General features: G+C 40.1%; 1 long non-coding RNA gene across 1 annotated transcript in view; it reads left to right on the top strand.

The window, feature by feature from the left end:
• Positions 1–18,688, top strand: part of LOC120517669 — a 55,176-nt gene extending 36,488 nt beyond the window's left edge. Inside the window, exons 2-3 of the long non-coding RNA XR_005631081.1 lie at positions 5,882–6,020; positions 17,585–18,688. This is a non-coding gene — a long non-coding RNA (uncharacterized LOC120517669). The remainder of the gene's footprint in view (positions 1–5,881; positions 6,021–17,584) is intronic.
• Positions 18,689–20,281: the final 1,593 nt, after the last annotated feature.

Here is a 20,281-nt window from a genome sequence, read left to right as displayed (position 1 = left end):
GTTATACATGAAATGAGAGCAGTACGGTGGCTTGTACTGCCATCTAATAGCTCTGGTGCCATAAATTCTCATCTCAGCCTGGCTAGGTACTTACTGAGTGGAGTTTGCACTCTCTCTGTGGGTTTTCCTCCAGATAGTCCTCCTGCATCCCAAAGACTAAATCCACATAAGGTTGAAATCTAAAAAATTCACAAAGCAAAACACAGAAAAAGTAAATGGGGGTATATAGACCTTGGGGTTGTCCACAGAATTGCAATGTCAGGAAGCCAATAACAATTATTCAAGAAAATATGCACAAAGAATGAAATAAAGAATTACAACATATCAGATGAAACAAATTGGAGTCAATGATGAAGTCCTGGTTGAAGCAATAATTGTGTGGGGTATTAATATGATGAAGAGTGTGATGGTGATTACTGATATCATAATACCATCAGGTTGGAAACAGTGGGAGGCTAAACGCGTCTTGTTCCCAATTTAAACTTTGTGTTTCAGAAGTATTTCCTGTAGCTTGTATACACAGGAAAGTGAAGTCATCTATCTCGTTAGGCTCTCGGAGGTTGACGCGGCTGCACAGATGACTTTAATTTCCAGCAGTCAGCAGGAGTTCACTAGAGCTGATGGAAGGATGCCTTGTTCAACATGTACTTTCTAGGAAGTCAGCAGAGCTGCAGCAGGATTTTTCTAACATTGTCTAATTGTGTATGAGTGACAAGAAGTGTCTTCGCCATGTAATGCTAGTCAGATGTAGAACCACTCAAAAATGAGCACAGGGTATTTGACACACTTGAGACAGACTGTCTTAGGCTACAGGTATGCTTAAACCCACATGGAGTTTGGGGTCTATCCTAAGCAGCATCATGCACAAGACAGAAAAGTGGATGGTGAGCCAGTCCATCACAGAGCACAACCATGTACATAGCCCACATTCACAAAGGGCCAGTTAGCCTAACACACCTATTTTTGGATACGTGGGAGGGAAGCCAGAGCATCCATTGAATAACCCATGCAGATATGGAAAGACAGCAGCCATGCATGGGATTTACATCAGCAGCCTTGATCCTTGAGGCAGCAGCTAAGAATGCCACTGGACTGCCTTGTTAAACTGTTTATTTGTAATGAATGGGTTCACTATTTAAATTTACTCAACATTTTTCTTTGTCAATTTATGGCATTTTACATAAGATTATATTCTTTTTTTTGGAGCCCGAGAATTTGAATATTTCATAACATTTTTTAATTAAAGCTATTTTTACCTCTGTGAATTATTTTGTCCCGTTTTCAGCACAATTTGGTTTGTTTACGATCACCACATTTTGATCGTCGCATCATTCAGCCCACGCTCATACAGAGGTGGGGAGTAACAAGTTACATTTACTTGAGTAACTTTTTTTAAAAAATTCTACTTCTAAGAATACTTTTACTGCACCATACTTTTTACTTTTACTTGAGTACATTTGTGAAGAAGAAACGCTACTCTTACTCTGCTACATTGGGCAACACTCGACTCGTTACTTTTTATACATTACACTATATTTTTGCCAGAGAGAAGTCGCCAGTGGATCTACTGCATGACTGTTTAACCAATCAGATGTAGCAACAATAATCATATGACTCCGTTTCACTAATCAGATGTAGCCATGCAGTCACATGACCACACACAAACTTCCTGCGTCTGCAGCCTGCGAGAGACTTTTTAGTCATGGGGGGCTCCTGTTCACTGCTAAACGGTCACAGCTTCACTACAAGAACCTTGAGAAGCTTAACCATCACTGCGCTAAGTGAAGAACAAGCACGTTTTAACCAAACATACATAGACAGTCAAGGTAAAGTGGGACTTACGTGCACAAGCTGCCTTCTTCTAATGTTATTTTCTATCAGCTGTGCTATTTGGAGGGCAAGTGTGTGATGACGCCGGTCCCCTACAGACTCCCTCTTCCCATATGGGTGTCTGATGAACCCACACCGTTGATAGTTATGACCGTGATGAGCTGACATATGAGAATAATTCATTGATGAGTCCAGAGGATGGTGGAAAAAGTGCTCAAATGCTTTTATTAAAAACCAGTCAGTGTTCTAAAAAACAATATATACATAAATCCATAAAAATCATTGTGAAAAGGATAAAAAAAAAATCAATAAAAAAATCTGTTAAAATTCTGAGGTTAAAATGCAGACTAACTTCTCCTAATCTCAGCCCACCTCCTGGCTCACCCATTGCTCGCATAGCCAGCAGAGACTCAGCAGCCACAAGCTCCTTTCAGCCGACCTCCATCTTGGCTCTTTTCTCCTTTTCTTTGATTCCCCCTTCTTTTTTTGTGTTGACCCGTATATATACACTCCCATCTCTGTGGGCCTTAATCACACGCCGCAGGAAGCCAATGGAGCAATTAAGAACGATGGTGCGACTCACTCCAACTACCTCATTAACTCCCCGCGGTCGTGCAATTGCGCCCACGGACAGTGACACGGCTTTATGGATTTTTTTTTTAAAGCCGCGGACCACTACACTACAAAATGAATATGCAGCATTATATTGTCAGTGTATAGGATATCTTGTCACAGTAAGTAGTCTGCACTGTTCAAACATACATGTAGTTATTACTGTAGGGTAGGTATTGACTTCAAAAGCTTTGTTGTGAAAAATTGAGATTTGGAACTTTGTGTTATTTGTGCATCTTTATTTTGTAAACATGTTATTTATTTTTACCCATTTTTTTATTTTATTATTTGGAAATAGCAGAATCTGCACATTATTTTATATTTTGGTCTATCTTATTACAACATTTCTAAAAAGTAATTCATTTATTATGATCAAACAGGTACTCAATACTTGAGTAGTCTTTTTACCAAATACTTTTTTACTCTTACTTGAGTAATTTTTCGGATGACTACTTTTTACTCCTAATTGAGTCATATTATTTTGAAGTAACGCTACTCTTACTTGAGTACAATTTTTGGCTACTCTACCAACCTCTGTGCTCATGTTGTTAGGGGCATATCCTGAGAGCTGTGAACCACCGCTAATGATGTGACAACTTGAAAGGTCACCATTTGGGCCACTTCCTAATCTGAGTTTGTGGATTTAAAAAGCCTTTATGACAAATCTTTACTTAGAAGAATCATTTTTGGTTTTGACTTGTGACCACATTTTTAACTACAATTTTGTCTCTTCATTTTACTTTTTGTGATATATATATATGTGAGCATATATATATATATAAAGAGAGAGAGAGAGATATTATATTTTCAATTTCGAAATATATATTATTTTTTTAATAAGAAAAGCACATTTTTCCAAATTGCTGTTTATTTAACTTTGTGATGAACTGGGTCCTCGGTACCTCACTTGTTATATGGCTCCTGAGTCTGGCCTTTACACTCCTGTTTTGTCGTACAGAGTCCTAGGTGACCCTATTTTCACCATTTTTACTCTTTATTATAGACACCTTAACAAAATGTCTTAAAGCCCAAACACTTTCCACTCTTGTCAGGTACAACCGTTTAGCACTTCCTCCTCCATTCCCTTCCTCAGGCAATTAGATAGAGTAAAGGAACATGCAGGAGAGAGAGCTACACTTTTAACTATGTATTGTAGGAAATAAATTTTATTATAACTAGCGCCATACAAGCAAACAGAATGTGGCTTTGTGTATTGTTGTGGATTTTTTCCCTAATATAGCTTCTTTACAGTACCCCACATATACAGCCTTACCAGCACATGGACAGGTGCCTCAAGCAAAGTGACTTACTATCTCAGCATAAGCAGACCAAATGGTTAAGTTACACCCATGCCAATCACCAAAGCAGATGCCTGCTCACTGTTTGGCTTTATATTGAAGACGTCTCTTCTCATCTGCCGACCGCTGTAGTAATATGGCAATCATCCACACCAGGTGCTCTTAATAATAGACCTTGACCAGTCAAATAGCATAAAATCAATATTATTATAAAGCAAAATTAATAAAAGCACAGTCAAGCTGATGGTAGCAAAAGTAGAAAATGTATTTGAAAAGAGACTTAATAGGTTAGGAAATGTATTTGAAAAAAGGTCTTATTAAAAATGTAGAACATACAGCTGACGGATGAGAAGTCTGGGGAGAGGACAGCTGTTCAGTCCGCAGACGTCTTGTCAGGTTCTTTGGGTTCTTCTTCCTTTTGTTGTCCCCTTCTCTTCTCTCCTCACTCTTCTTTTTTCTGCTTCACTCTGCCTTTCTCTTCTCAGCACGCATCCCAAACTTAAAGGGTTCACGTCACTAAGAATAGTCAACAAGTGCTTGCCTTTCTCAGGCTTTTTGTCTATTGGGATCCTAATTATCCCAGATCTAATAAATTTTAAAAAGTATTTGTAACAATCTGTTTAGGATTCTAAAAGAATGATGTAAAAGATACAAGGTTCAAGTCAGTAAAGATACCTCATTTCAAATCAATCTATTGCAGTTATTTAAAAATATACGCAGTGTGTGTTTAAAGTGGGATTTAGAGTCCAGAGTGTAAAAGTTTAAGAAGTCTCTGTTTAAATAAAGTCAGAAGGTACAGGTTTTCTAAGTGCTGGCTGTTTACTCAGGTGTCCAACTTGCTGGCAGGTTAATCAATATTAGTTTCATGATATTCCATCTAAGCTACAAATTCAGTTTTGAAGTATAAACTGCTTAGTACATTCTTGTGAGTCTGAACAATACAATCTTCATATCACGTATTATTTATGCCATATACCCTTTGCAAACCATAAACATACAACCTGATAATGCTAGATGTGTAGTTTTAGGTAGCCCAATAACTTACACTTGTATTGGATTCTTCCTGGACACCTCATCATCTGCACATGTCCAGAGAGTCTCCCTGTCTCAATATGGCGGCTGAGACATAGTTGTCATCTCTTCATGGATGAATGGCAAGAGAGGGAGGTGGTCTTTTCTTCATGGCCAGAAAGCAAAGGAAAGGTGGAGTGACCAGCTTTTATATTGTCTATCACAAATCAGGAACCAATGGGGCGTTGTGATACAGGAAAGCCTCCAATGCAAGTCCAATGATAAAGAGCCATACTTCCAACCAATGGGTGCACAAACTGCTTTTTCATGCCTAGGCTTTCTTCTTCGGGAGATGGGCTTATAGGCTCATGTAATATTAGAACAGATCACACTTGCCAAATCTGTTTGATGCATGCTCACAGCTCTCCCTGCCATAAATTACACTCCCGAAAGCTTTCTGCCTGAAGGGGGAAGCTATATATACTCTGTAACAAAAGGATACAAAAGGAAACAGGGATCTTTGGGACACTTAGAAGGCTCACTCTATATTTTAAAAAGAAAAGAAATGTCCTAATGACGAAAGACTCCAAAGCAGACTAGCTGAGATGGCGTTGTTTCTGGTAAAAAAAGGATCTTAGCAGGAAGAGGCGGGTCTAAATGGGTGGAACTAGAAGTGACATCAGAGCTGTCATGGTTGTCGGTCAGCAGAGAGTGGAAGAGAAGAAGCATTAGTCAACAGCGCCCTTTGGCTTTCCAGGGGAGGATTATAATTATCCAAGCCCTTAAACTGTCCCCTATGCACACACGTATGACAACTCATTCTTGCAAACTAATCCTGCCCTCCCCTTCCACGCCATGTCAAAAGTGATAGCTTCACACCCCCTAACCCCACGCAACAAATACTTTAAAAGTCCCAGGGGGAGGCTAGGTAAACACCAAAGCAGAGCTGTTCTTCTCAGTAAAGTAAATCATGCCTCCTGTATATATGCTTAACACAAACTTAAAGCTACGTAATACATAGTGTCACACACGTGCGACGAGGAGTGAGCTGAGTGGACCAAGTGGAGGTAATTACCCACCAAGCCAGAGGGTGGCGGGGTGCACTAAACCTACCTCTGTTATCTCTACAGGCCAAAAATGGGAAAACCTGCCTGATTGAACGACACTTCCGATCCCAGCCCCCAGACTGACATCACTTATGGTTCCAGCCAGATGACATCACTTCCGCCTTTCGGCTTATAAAGCCGCCATCTTTCCTCCACCTGTCAGGTCAGTGGAGAACTCAAAAGAATGCACATGAGTTCTGGAGAAATAACCTTTTGCAACCAGGGACAATATATGGGTGTGTCAAGGCTATTCATTTCACAATAGTTATAGCAATATTATAAATACACAACAGCAAAAGAGCATTAAAACAAGTGCATTTCACTCCTCATAAATTCTAATTTCTAAGCATTCTTAATCCCCGTTACAAGTCTTCAATTCTTTTATAAGTTGGTTGAATTTATTTTTCAATAGTAAAACAACAGACTGATGAGTCCATTATATTACTTAAGGAATGTATGCATTTAAATTTCTATTAAATGAGAATATTTGTCAGTTTTTGAATTTCTAAGAGATGAGGTTCAGTGTTGCTTGGTAGTTTTGTGCTCACCCCCGCAATGCTACCGGCCGGTTTTCCATCCTAATGCCACTGTCAAATAAGCTTGGCAGGCTCATGTAGATGACACTTTCACAGGCTTTTTCAGTGACTGGGCTGAGGTTCACACAATGAATATGAAAGAAAAGGCGACTTGCAAAAACGCACAGCCCCGTCCTTTTTTGTTGTTATTTGCTGCTATGCTGTCAAGGCCATTGCATCTTTGACCAGGGCTTTTCATAATGATTGAGCTGTGATGTTATTGTCAATGCTCTGATGAACAATTTGGCCACAATGCCCAAAATGATTGGTTTGTGCACTTCACTGTGGTCAAATCAACTGGCAGTCATGATTGGCCCTATTCTGAAAGTACATTTTGCAAGTACTTAGTGACCTAGTCAGAGGTGAAGTATCTCTGACACCCCATTGCCAACCAGCGTATCCCACACTTCCTTGGTTTAGTGACTTATGGAAAAAGAATGGAGGCAAACTGCAAGTTTTGGGAAGAAATTGCGAGACTGCATGAGCTGTGTTGTGGGCCCTAATGTCTACTTGAAATCAGTCAATGCAATCAGTCAGTTTGACACTAGCACATCAGCTCAGGGTCTTATATTACTTGAAACAACATGGTCCAGCACCCTGAAGAGAAATTTAAAAAAATAATGTATATACAAACCCGCAGTCTGATAGGCATGGTGACCCTAAAGTACAACTAGGAGAAGAATAAGAAAGGTGCCCTATAAAATAACAGCACTGGCAACATTAATAGGTGACATGGGAAAAGTCAAAGTGGGGTGAAAGGATAACACACAATACAAGGAATGGTATCATTAATTGGAATCACACATAAAAAAAATCTAATGACAGAACCATGAGTCTTCATATTAACACACATGAATACAAAAGAGCATGCCAAGCAATGAAAATCAATTTAATACTTGCAACCAGTGACTCCTCCATCTCACCATTATCAAACCCACTTTTTCTAGTTCAGGGTCATGAAGACAGGAGTCTGTCTCAGTAGGATTATTTGGAACTATCCCTGAATGGGGCCACAGTGCACACACAAACAAACACCCATCCATGCTCTGACCAAGACCATTTAAAGTCCCAAACGTGCATTTCTTTGGAATGAAGGTGGCAAGTGGACACAGGAAGAACACGCAAATATCACACATGCTGTTCTGTCTTCAGAATTCAAACATGCGGCTCCGGAGCTGTGAGTCAGCAATGCTCTCTGTGGAATATGGCCGGCCGTTCATCCCGGCCAATACCCCCAGGCTGCCAGGTGGAGCCCTTCTTGCAACATAGAGGTGCCCCGAATTCCAGCAGGGCATCATGGACAGTGGAGTTTTTCATCACAGCCCTGCTGGATACCATGGGGACCTCCAGGGGACGCTGTAGGGAGGAGCAGGGACTGCTATTTTCCCTATAACCCGGAGGTACGTCTTAGGCACAGCGACAGAGGAAATGACGTACTTCCAGGATGAAGAAGAAGAGTTTTCACCTGATCCAGAAGTGCTGGATAATCACGTGGACTGAGGTCTCAGAAGCACTTCCGGGTCATGAACTATAAAGGACTCTGGGAAATCCCAGATGAGTGGGCCGAGTTGGGAGGAAGGGTGACTGAGCTGGAGGATTATATATTGTTATTGATTAGTGTTTGTTATTATTATTGAGTATTGTGGAAGGTAGGTGCCTTGTGCACATTATTATTGAAATAAATAATATTACTGGACTTTTACCTGGTGTTTTGGCATATTGTCTGTGGGTCTGAAGGTGCGACAGCGCCCCCTACTGTCACATCTCCTAGGTGACACCTTGCCACACCAGATTTTGTGGTGCAAATAATTATAAGCAAAATAATGGGTCACATCATCATTTCCTCCTTTGTCTTCTTACTCTAGTTCTTTAGACTAAGGTGGAATTTAATCTGGTCTTGTGCTGTCACTCTAGCTCTGGGCTATGAACAGAAATGAGCAGGCATGGGTTTAAGATTCTAGCTGAAAGAACTCCCCCTTTGTGGTATTGATTTTAAATACTTGTCCTTTATGAGGCAGTCTGATGACAACATAGAGACATGTAAATAAAGACTTTACATAACAGAGAAAGCAAATGTACACCAACATCACCAGGAGCATCATTATAAATGGCATAGCCTTTAACAACAACCAATAAGGCTGATTAGCAAGACTTAGCCGTTAGTGTCAGGTTTTGTAACTGAATTCCGGACTTCCTATCTGGTAGACACCAACAAGTTTGGATTGGCAGCATCACTTCCTCCAGGGAAGTGAGAAATTAGTGGAGACCATTCAGTCCATGAAGCCCATTTGTTTAGCTAATAGCTACATTTTCCCATGTATAAAGGTGAGGTTGTAGTTGATGTGGTGGTTTAACCTGTAAATCTTACACCATGGCAAAAGTAAGCATAGTTAGATGGTTATCTTGGATAATCATGATCACTACTTAGTGACAGTTTTGTTACAGACAGGTGTTTCCAGATATGCTGTCCAAGCTCTGCTGTCCAAGCAGCAGCATAAGGACCGGGAGTGGAATGGTCAGCCATGGAAACTGAGTGCAGTTAACTAAACATACATCCTGCTTATTAACCTTTGAAATCAGAAGATGTCTAGTACCATTATCAGGTCAGAACTGGAAGAAACCACTAGTACTCTCACCTACAGCATGGAGAAGTATTATCAGAAGTGATCTTCAGGGAAAAGTTGTAACCAATAAGTCATTCCTCTATTGTGGAAAAAAGGCAAACAATTCACCATTATATGGAAACTCAAGGACTTGTTTGAAGAAAATTGGCAGCATATGCTATGGACTGATGAGTCAAAAATTGAATTTTTGGGTCTAACAGAAGGCTGTTTGTCTGCAGAGGGGTTGGAGAATGATACATGGATGAATGTCTGCAGGCAACAGTGAAGCTGGGTGGAAGATCTCTGCAGATTTCGGGCCACATCTCCACAAATGGGGTTGGCGATTTCATAAAAATGTATGCCTTCCTTACTGCAAAGAAGTATAGGCAGATTCTTGTCCATCATGTAATATTATCAGGGAGGTGTCTAACCAGTCCAGCTTCATTTTGCAGCATGGCTATGACCCCAAACACACATTTAAAGTCATAAACATAAAAGAGGAGCAGGAAGTCAAGCTGGTCTGGGATTACAAGTAAGACAACCAAAGTCTGAATGTCTAACTGTAGGCCAAGAGTGGTCAGACCAAATAGTGTTTTTATGTATATATTTTTTTCATGTTTACTTTCTACTATATTGATAAAGAAAAACTATTGATGGCTTTATTTTTGAAAGCATTCTAACTTGTTATGCATGTGCGTCTGAGGATCACCTTGCCGCCTCTCATCAGGTATGCAGTGCCACCCTGATTCAGGAGAGGGTGCTGTCGCTAGCTGTCATGTCTCCTCAGCTTAGAGAGGACTCCCTAGGAGACTGACTGACTATGCACCCATCATTCCCAAAAGCCCCCTCTGCTTCCAGTCTAAAGCAAATAAAAATAGCTGTTAACTTGGAAGGAGACATCTCACTTGTGACCAAAACTTGTACCAGGATGGAGCCGTGAGTTCACTTAACACTATAGGCAATATTTTATGTTCTAGGGCTCCCAATTATTTCCATGATGCTCGATTACTTCTGTTGAATTGCATTGCCATTAAACGGGGTGGTCCGGCTGGCACCCCAGCTATTTTCGGGACTCTGCAACTAACTCTTTTTCACACGCTTAATGGCATTTTTTCCATAAGTCTTGTATTTAACATGAACCACCTTGGAAAGGCAAACTGAATTATTACAGAATTCAGCTATCCTACATAGTAACCTTTCTCCCCCCTTATGTTTGCAATTTGAACTTTAATTACATGATTTGGCGATGAGCCCCTGCAAAAATATGGATGGATGAATGCATGAAAGAAATGGATCTCCGTTCAGTTTATGTAGCAAGAAGGTAATTTTGTCACAATCTGTGAATTTTATTCAAAAGCCAAGCAATTCAGCTGAGAGAGCGAGTGCCAGAGAGATGGACAAATGACAGCTGTACACATCAGTCAGGTTAGAGAGATTGGCAGAAAATATGTGAAGGACACACAAGCAGGTTATTTTAAAAAATGATGATGTCTGCTTGACCAATATAGTTAAAAAACCCAGAGTCTGTGATACATGATGAGAACAAGTGAAGGTATTAATAACCAGACTGTTTGTCTGCTAGTTGCCCATGTCTGACAAGAATTTTATGAATATTTAAGTATGTGAGTGTTTATAATGATGAAGATCCAGCACCCCGTCAGAAGCGTTTCACTATGCCATCGACATTCCCCGCTGGTTGGGACATCTCATTGTCAGCATTCTCCCACTTGGCTGTGATGTCCCTTGGCTTCTCTCCAGCTTGAATATGTATGTCTATATGAATATACATTGTATTCTGGGAATGAATGTTACAGTATCTTTTAAAGCAAGTTAAATACATATACAGTATCTCTATTTGTACCATATTTCTCTCTTGTAATTATTTTCCGCCATGAGTAAACAAGGGATGGCATTGGCTCTAGTCTGTTCTGCATCAAAAAATACATCCCAGGGGAGAAAGAGTGCCCCTTGCTCAATGCAGCTTATTTATTCAATATCCCTAAATATTTATGCCTTTAATAGTTTATACATTCTCTAATGGAGAAGAATCACACACAGCAGCTATTAGGTGAAGTGGGAGAGGTACGTGTAATACGCTGAAATCCATGAAAGAGTGGGCTCTTCATTTTTATATAATCAGAAATATGTTAACACTCTCAGGCACTTCTTACTTTTACCACCACCCCATCACCTGACATTTTTATTTTCTAAAAAGGTTGCAATTGTTCTGCATCCTAAGGTTTAGAAACAGAAGGAAACCTAAGGGTAACAAAGACAGAGTCATATATTATGGCCTGATGTGCTGCACTGCGTAACCTGAGATAGATGACTGAACTTTACCACTCCACTGTCCATGGGCTAAGGACTAACAAGAGGAAAACCTAATGACCATGGCATTGACCCAAAAAACATCTGTTAATTTGTACTTGGAGAATGTTATTGTCAGTGTTTATTGATGCATTGCACCACTGACCCTGGATTACAGCACATTTATGGAGTGTGCTTTTTATGTGCAATATGTTCTGACTGTAGAAGCAGTGGCTAAGGGATAGGACCTCAATGTTCTGGGTTTTCTTCCTCCCAGCCCTGCTCTGGATAAGAAAGTTTGGAAAATGGATTGATGGATGGATGTTCTTGTTGCAAATGCAGTCCTGACTACAGACTGCTTGTGTGGCCCTAAGCAATTCACTTCACCTGCCAATGATGCAGTGGAAAAAAAGTGTAAAAACTGCCATTAATTAGTAACAGTTAAAGAACCCCACCCAAAATCTAATCCAACTGCCAGTCCACACTCACATTAATCAGTTTACAGACGTCAGCTAAGCTAAGGGTAACTGCCAGTCCACCTCAAAGGCACGCTTAAATTAACCAGTTTACGAATATTAACTAACCTAAAGGTAACTGCCAGTTAGCCACAGGGTATACTTACATTAACCAGTTTATACATGTTAACCAACCTAATGGTAATTTCCAGTCCACCTCAGGGCACACTCACACGAACCAGTAAAACTGCCAGTCAACCACTGGGCACACTTACATTAATACGTTTACAAATATTAATCAACCTAAGGGTATTAAACAGCCCAATGACTACATGTTCAGGATGTGGGAGGAAATCCCCACTTTCCCAAAGGAAAGCTTACACTAACACAGGACAATGTGTAGACCCCACTATAGTAGAATGAAAGATATTGATAATATCTAGTATGATAAGTATTTTGGTCAATTATCCTTACTGAATATGTTTTTGTTGTAATTTTAAAATATTTAACCTGGGCCATCTAACGATATCTAATTTTAAAACACAGCAAAGCTGATATGCCAGTTGTTGCTTGGACACACTTATGACCCTACAAGATTGGATAAGAACCTTTGATAACTGCAGGACTGGGGGTCTGAAGGCTGTGCATTGATCTGGTTGTAACTGATCGGTCAGCTAGCCTTCGGGAATACAGGTGGGCTAAGATGAAAGGCTATTGACAGGCTGGTGGTTGAAGGCTTTGCATCAATCTGCTTTCAACAAAGGGTTAGCCTGACGTGGAAGGGACAGGATGAGTTTAGGAGCCTGTAGAGGTTTTTAAAAATGCAAGAATGGGCTGGAATGGGATTTACCAATGTGATTCTTACTTGTTTTTGATGAGAACGGTTATTTTCATGTCACCATGTGCTGTTTAATCTAGTAACACCTTCTCTGTGTCTCTTTCTCTGACCCTGTTTTATCTTCAGTTCGGCAACCTGATCTGTTGCACATTGCACATGGTGGGTAGGTGGCGTCACAGTGGGGTGCAAATGTGGCTGGAGTACAGATCGGGTAGTGATATCATGCATGCACAAAGTAGACCAGGCAGTGATGTAAGATAATAATAGTAATAATAATAAATTTTATTTATATAGTATCTTTCACATCTGTGAGGTAGAGTATGCTTACAGTATGCATGCATGAAAGTTCTGTGTATATTTGTGATTAATTTCCAGGTAAATATTTGGTGAACAATTTCACTAATGAACACAGCGTATTAGCTGAAAAAAAATGCTTTGGTGATTTTCACCAGTTTATACTTTCCACTACCAAAATATAACCTCAGAATTGATTTAGTTCAGAAATGGACTGGAGAAAGTCAGTGTCAAAAGAATAGAAAAATGCACATTCAGTTGAAAAACTTATAAATTAAGCAGAACATTAAAAAAATGTTTGACAACAGGGTAATGTTCCTATACTGTTCCCTGTTCAAATGTATCAAATCCCCTCCTTATTTGTTAAAGCAGAAAAGTTTCCATTTTTTCTGTTTTACTACAAGAAGAGACAGAAAAGTTCCAGGAATTGTTTTAAAAGAACCTTTATTATACAACTTATAGCAATTTCCATTTGGTTACTGTCAAAACAGTCCCCTTGAGATGCGATACACTCGTTCCAGCATCATTTCTGTCATTCGTCTATCTTTTGTTACTGTGTCTAGAGCCTCCTGCAGATTTTTTCTGGATTTTTAACACGGTAGCTAATTGTCATCCCTTCAGCCTCAATTATCTTTCTAGGAACAAAAAGAAAAGGTCACAGGGAGTAAGATATGGCAAATACAGGAATTGTGAGGGTAACAATCACATTATTGTTTGGTCACAGACTCTTTGACTGATAATGCGGTGTGAGCAGGTGTGCTGCCATGGAGCAAAATGCAGTTGTACTGAGCACTTCTTTTTTCTGATGCTTTCCAGCAGATGCCTCAGCAGTTCAGTGTAACGTTGCTGACTAAAGGAACCCTCTGTTCACAGGGAAACTCTTTATTAACAAATCAATTAATGGCGAAAAATACAATTATAGCCTTGATGTTCGATATGACCTGACATGTTTGCGCGATTGTAGAATAAGCATCTCAGTCAACTTAGCACAATGACACTTGACAGAAACGTATCAAGACTGTTATCAAGCATAACTTATCAAATCTGTTAGTGTCCTGCTAGGTAGTCTACCATACATCCATCCATCCATCCATTATCCAACCCGCTATATCCTAACTACAGGGTCACAGGAGTCTGCTGGAGCCAATCCCAGCCAACACAGGGCGCAAGGCAGGAAACAAACCTCGGGCAGGGCGCCAGCTCACCGCAGGTACCATACATTAAAGATTTAATTTTCTTATGACATGTTAGGTAGTTTTTCAAAGCATAAGGAACCAACTTCATATGTTAAGCAATAGTTCTACAAGGAACCACACAACTCAGTAACAAACCTTAAAATGCCATTAAAGAAGATCGCCAAGCTAAGACTGACTTATTTTGGACATGTGATGCATGCCAATAGTTTAGAGAGAGGAACCCTGCTTGGAAAAGTCAGTGGGATTAGAATACCATGATGACCACAAACATGTTGGATAGATACCATCAAAAGTAACACAGGCATGTGTCTGCAGTTGCTAAGGCATGCTGTTCAAGAGAGCAAGGCGTGGATAAAGCTGGTCCAGAGAGTCGGCAATTGTCAGAAACAACTGAATGGATAAATGAAATGAAATCAGATGTGGCATATCCTAAAATAATGGAGCAAGAGTCAGGCACAGACCTTGAAAGTGATGCTAGTCCATCACAACATAACTTCCACATTCATACAACATAACCTCCAAGATAGAAGAAATTCTACTACAGGGAGTAAACCCAAACTACATACTGGTAGTCACCAAGTTCAGAAGTGAACCCCAATTTTCAGGAACTGTGCCAGCTATATTTTTCACTGAGATGTTTGTGCAGAAATCAACTGTGTGCTAATTTAGATTTCTTCAAATTAATCAGAGGTGATGCTGCTCCGGCGTCCTTCATTTTACTCAAATGAACAGGAAACTAAAAAAGATAAAGAAAAAGCACCAAAAACTGAAGGACCGCAATGAATGCTGTCAAAAACAGATAAACGGTAAAGCACAGTAATGCATCATTGTGTGGGAAGATCTATTTGATTTTATTGTGCTTGCTGGGTGTAATAACAAGGCCGCACTGGAGAAAACTGATTTACACAAAATAAACATTTTTTGATGTAGGATGTTGACTGCTTTTTAGATTTATATGATAAAATATGTTTCCATTATGAGCTTCAGAAAACCTCCATCCATTTTCAAAACCTTGGTATAAAAATAATGAAATGCATGTATTGTACATAAGATAAAGGGAATACAAGAAAAATGAAGCAGATATCACCTAAGTCAAGTAAGGCTGCTGCCAGAATTTCAAGGGAGGAATGATGGGACACGATGGCAAACGAGAGCTGGTTGAGTGTTTGTGGAGAATTATGTCATGTAGTTTTAGTTTCTCAAGAAGGTCTGCATTTAATGCTATAGTCGGTTATTATGGGCTATTTATAGGATTCCAATGTCTCATGGGTTTATGAGAAGTAATAGTGTAGACTGATGTATTAGAGACCTTGAAGATCTGTAATGTCTATATGATATAGAAGATAGGATGTACTTTATTAATTCCTGAGAGAAAATTGTTTTTTGCATGACCTTTGGAGGTAAAAGCACAGGGTCAGCCACTGTATAGCACCTCTGGAGCAATTTTCAGGTCAAGGACTTTGCTCAAGGTCCCAGCAGAGTAGGATCCCCTCTGGCAGTAACAGGATTTGAACTGACAACCTTCCAGATACCAGGCACAGATCCTTTGCCTCGCAGCCACCACTCTGCCCAAAACAGGTTTATAAGAAACAATGATGTAGATCACCATTTTACATGTGTTTGAAGAGCTCTGCTATGTTACATAATAACGGAGAGTGATATTGTAGAGGGCTGGAAAAGACACAAAGGTTGCAAAGGGTTTGAAGATCTCTTCTCTTTCAAAGGTATTTATATATGTGATGTAATAATGTCGTCTGACATTGTAGAATCTCTGGAAATTCCTGGAGTCTCATTTGTAGTAGTGTATAGTGATACTGCAGAACATTTCAAGACATTGTAGGTTTTCAGGATACAACAGTGCAGATCAAGGGTGGGCAAGGTCGGTTCGGGAGGGCTGCAGTGGCTGCAGGCTTTTGCTCCAACCCAATTGCTTAATATGAAACCAATCCTTGACAATCTAAGACCTTATTTAATTTTATGGCTGGTGTAGATGTCACATGGGCTGGATGGGCATTCAGGAAGAAGACCCGGAAGGAAGAGATGACGGACAGCCCCTGTAAAAGAAGAGATATCGCTGGGGAGTTTTTATTCCCCCAGCACGCTAGATGGCAGCAGTCCCGGCTATCCACATCCAGTGGAAAGCAAAGAGGGCATGCTGGAAAATGTAGTCTGGCAGAGCAGCCCTGTTGGGGTCACGGGGTGCCACAAGAGGGCGTTGCAGGGAAACAAGCTCCCTACTGTGTTGATGGACTTCTGTGTGACCCGGAAGTACTTTGATCGGGTGATCGCCCTGGCACCGGAAGTACTCCCAGGTCTGTAATAAAAGGGACTGCACTCCCTTACTCAGGTGAGTTGGAGCTGGGAGGTAGAGAGGCAACACTTGACTGGAGTAGGGCAGTACAGTGGTGAGAGAATTATTGTAGAGAGAGAAAAAACAGTCTTTTTGTGTTTGTGTAACATTTTGGAGGTATTTATAATAAAAACCTTTGTTTCTTTGCACCCAGAACTGTGCTTGTGTGTTCGTGTCGGAGTTTGGGCTGGCTGTTGCTCGGGTTTCCATCGCACTAGTTAGTCTGCAATGTTAGGTTCTTATATCATTGATTTTCTTCCTTTAGAAGGGAATCATCCAAATGATCTGAAGCTTAAAACGGATCATTTTCAGTCTGTCACATTTTTCTCTTAAGTGTTTTATTAAACTAGATAGTGCAGGATGAATCCACACAGGTGTAAACGAAAACAAGTTAGATGGAGAACTGCTGGCTCCTTTGTCATTTGCATCTTATTGCTAATAGGGAGCCATTAAAACACTATTTTTAAATGAAAACTGTGTGGACAGTGGCACGATGGCGCAGTGGTAGCGCTGCAGCCTCACAGTAAGGAGACCCGGGTTTGCTTGCCGGGTCTCCTTCATGGAGTTTGCATGTTCTACCCGTGTCTGCGTGGGTTTCCTCCGGTTTCCTCCCACAGTACAAAGACATGCAGGTTAGGTGCATTGATGATCCTAAATTGTCCCTAGTGTGTGCTTGTTGTGTGGGTATGTGTGCGCACCCTGCGGTGGGCTGGCGGCCTGCAGAGAGTTTGTTCCCTGCCTTGAACCCTGTGTTGGCTCCAGCAGACCCCCGTGACCCTGTAGTTAGGATATAGTGGGTTGGATAATGGATGGATGGAGTGTGTGGACATTGCCTATATAAAACAGCTACATAATGTTTTCTAAAGACAGTTTAGCTTTGCAGCAAACACTTTTAATATTTGCTATAACTGTAGATGTTTGCTTACTCTTTTGACCAGCATACAGAGCACTTTGATTCATGTAACCGCTACAATGTATAACACCATAATTATCTCTTTGTCATGCATGCTTGTCTGAGGATCACCATTCAGGTTCTTCCCAGTTATGTGATATCATCTCAGGATAAAAGGGGGCACTGCCACTAACAGTCTATTTATTTTCCTCCACAGTCTTGAGAAACCGCCCAATGAGGTCAAATGTTTCCACCCCTTCAGTCCCAGAGCTTCTAAAGTGTGACTGGCCAGAAGGAGGTTTCACTTACTGCGGAGACGACCTGACCAAAGGAGCTCCAAGCCTGACAAACCATCGCCAGAGCCAAATTAATCCGAGGCAACCCCACTACATGGCAATTACCTTTTTTGTTGTTTTCTTATGCCATTGAGTGTTGTGTTGTTAGTAAATGGGGAGGGTCGTGTTGGCATCCCAAAATATTCCTGAGTTGTCGACATTTCTTCATTTGGATGACCACACCGTGCAGTAAATGAAACTTGATTTATAATGCAATGGAGGCAAGCAAAAGAGAAAATTGGAAAGAAGCGATGACTTTTAGTTCATAGATAATGTTTGGTTTAGGCAGGCAAATAGACGTTGTTATTATCTGAAAAAACATGGAAGTCTAGGAAGACAGGAGGAATAAAATACAGAGCATTAGCTATTGCATTCACTTTTAGAGGCACAACTTATAATAGTCGACGAAAACTTCAGTATACACTTTTCAATAACCTTAGTCATATTTACAGTATCACAAACATTTATGGTTATTTTAAAAGATTATGGCTTAGGTGTACAAAACGATTTGATCATGATGACTCATTTTCAGCACTATTAAGCCTAAGGGCATATGTGCTTTAGTTGGGAGCTTAGGAAGCCGACTATCCTCTGGAAAATGTCCCCAGTATCACTTTTATCTTCTAGCAATTACTGACTGCAGATGCACATTTTCTTTTTCTTTTCATTTTTTTGTCCACTAGGGCAGCAATTTATAAAGCTTAAAGCTGCTGCCCCATAGGTCCAGTGATCGTAGCTGAATTCCAGGTCTTTTCACATTCTCGCTGTGTTCCAGTATGGAGGAATATTTCAGATAAATAAACATGCAAATAAATACATTGTGAAATGTGACAGCAAAAAAAAAAATAATAATAAAAAAATTGCATGTGAACATCTATTCATCCATCCATTTTTTAAAGTTTTTTATCTAGAGCAGGGTCATGAAGAAGTTGAAGCCTACCCAGGCAAGTACAGGGTGCAAGGAAGGAACAATCCCTGGAACAGTGCGCCAGTATACAGTATGTGAACATAAGTAAATAAATGTATCTCAAAATGTATGATTTTTATTACTTATTTCTCTGCATAGTTATTTAATTATTTCTTCACAAATACATTTCAGTAACAAAAAACAGAAAATGAAAAATGCCTTAAAATGAAAACTGTCATTTTCACCCATCAAAGTTGAGAGGGTGGGTTCTAGAGAATACTGTGTTTTGATTGGTGAGTTGTTGATCAACTGGATGTAAATCTTTGGTCATCAAGTGCTACATTTAGAGCAGACATTTCAGATGCAGACTGCCGAGAAGATGACGATCATTCGAAAGCACATGAGGAATCAACACCGGGTAGAACAACAGCCCATCATAGGTCCCACTCATACAGACACCCTTGTTCTCTCACACCAGGACAGTCCGGAGTTAAGTCTGACTTATAGTTGATGCCTCTGTGCTGGTTGTGAGGACTGCATGGCAAAAATGGCATAACGGGTTTTTGCTGCATACTGAACTTTTTTTCTGATTACAAAATAATGCAAACAGAATGTGCTGAGTATCTAAAATTTTATTAGAGGCCGGAGACAGAAGTGAGGTGATATAAGCATGTGTATGATTCCTCATTCCAAGACCACAAACATATTCAGTTGACAACAAATTCATGGAATGAAATTGAAGTTAGCAGCATGTAAGAAAACATGGAAAATATCTCTAAAAGCCAGTAGCAACAGGCACAACTCTGTCTTCCATTAGCCGTCTCATTGAGCCTATGCATATTTCACTGAATAATCATATAAACAATAAACTTCCTCGGCTGTAAAATTATTAGGTATTGACCAAACACTTCCACTTAAAGACTACAAGAAAATTAAAGAAACAGGTGACCACAAACAGAAATGCATTTTGGACACAGTGCATTTATATGCACTGTACTGTAAACACTTATTCCAATCAGACAAATCAGGTTATTGGCTTCTGAAAAATATAGTTAACATTGGTAGATTTCTCACTGTAGCCATGAAAACCCTTAACCAGGTTACAGTTAAGGATTTACTAGTCTGTGCATTTCCATTGCACTCTGTTCACCTTCTTAGCTCCGCACACGCTTTCAGCAGCCACAGGTAGAAGGGTCCGTAAGATGCATTTCTTGAGGCAAATGTCTGAATGATCACATTATTCCCAGTCCTGGCTGAAATTATCAATATTTCAGAAATCGCAAAATTTATGTTGATACAATACATACAATACAATTTATTTTTCTATAGCCCAAAATCACACAAGAAGTGCAGCAATGGGCTTTAATAGGCCCTGCCTTTTGATAGCACCCCAGCCTTGACTCTCTAAGAAGACAAAGAAAAACTCCCAAAAAAACCTTGTAGGGAAAAATGGAAGAAACCTCGGGAAAGGCAGTTCAAAGAGAGACCCCTTTCCAGGTAGGTTGGGCGTGCAGTGGGTGTCAAAAAGAAGGGGGAAAATACAATACAATACACAGAACAAAACACAAGTAATCCTCAATAATAGTAAAATAAAAATATTACAAGTATAGAGCAGAATTTAACAGTAGATGATATCACATAATATGATTTGGATTTGTTCAGAGTCCTGAAG

Source organism: Polypterus senegalus, chromosome 17 (assembly GCF_016835505.1).
Source record: "Polypterus senegalus isolate Bchr_013 chromosome 17, ASM1683550v1, whole genome shotgun sequence".
NCBI classification, from domain to species: domain Eukaryota; kingdom Metazoa; phylum Chordata; class Cladistia; order Polypteriformes; family Polypteridae; genus Polypterus; species Polypterus senegalus.
Note: the sequence above shows the minus strand (reverse complement) of the source record. Positions and strands in the feature narration are given on the sequence as shown.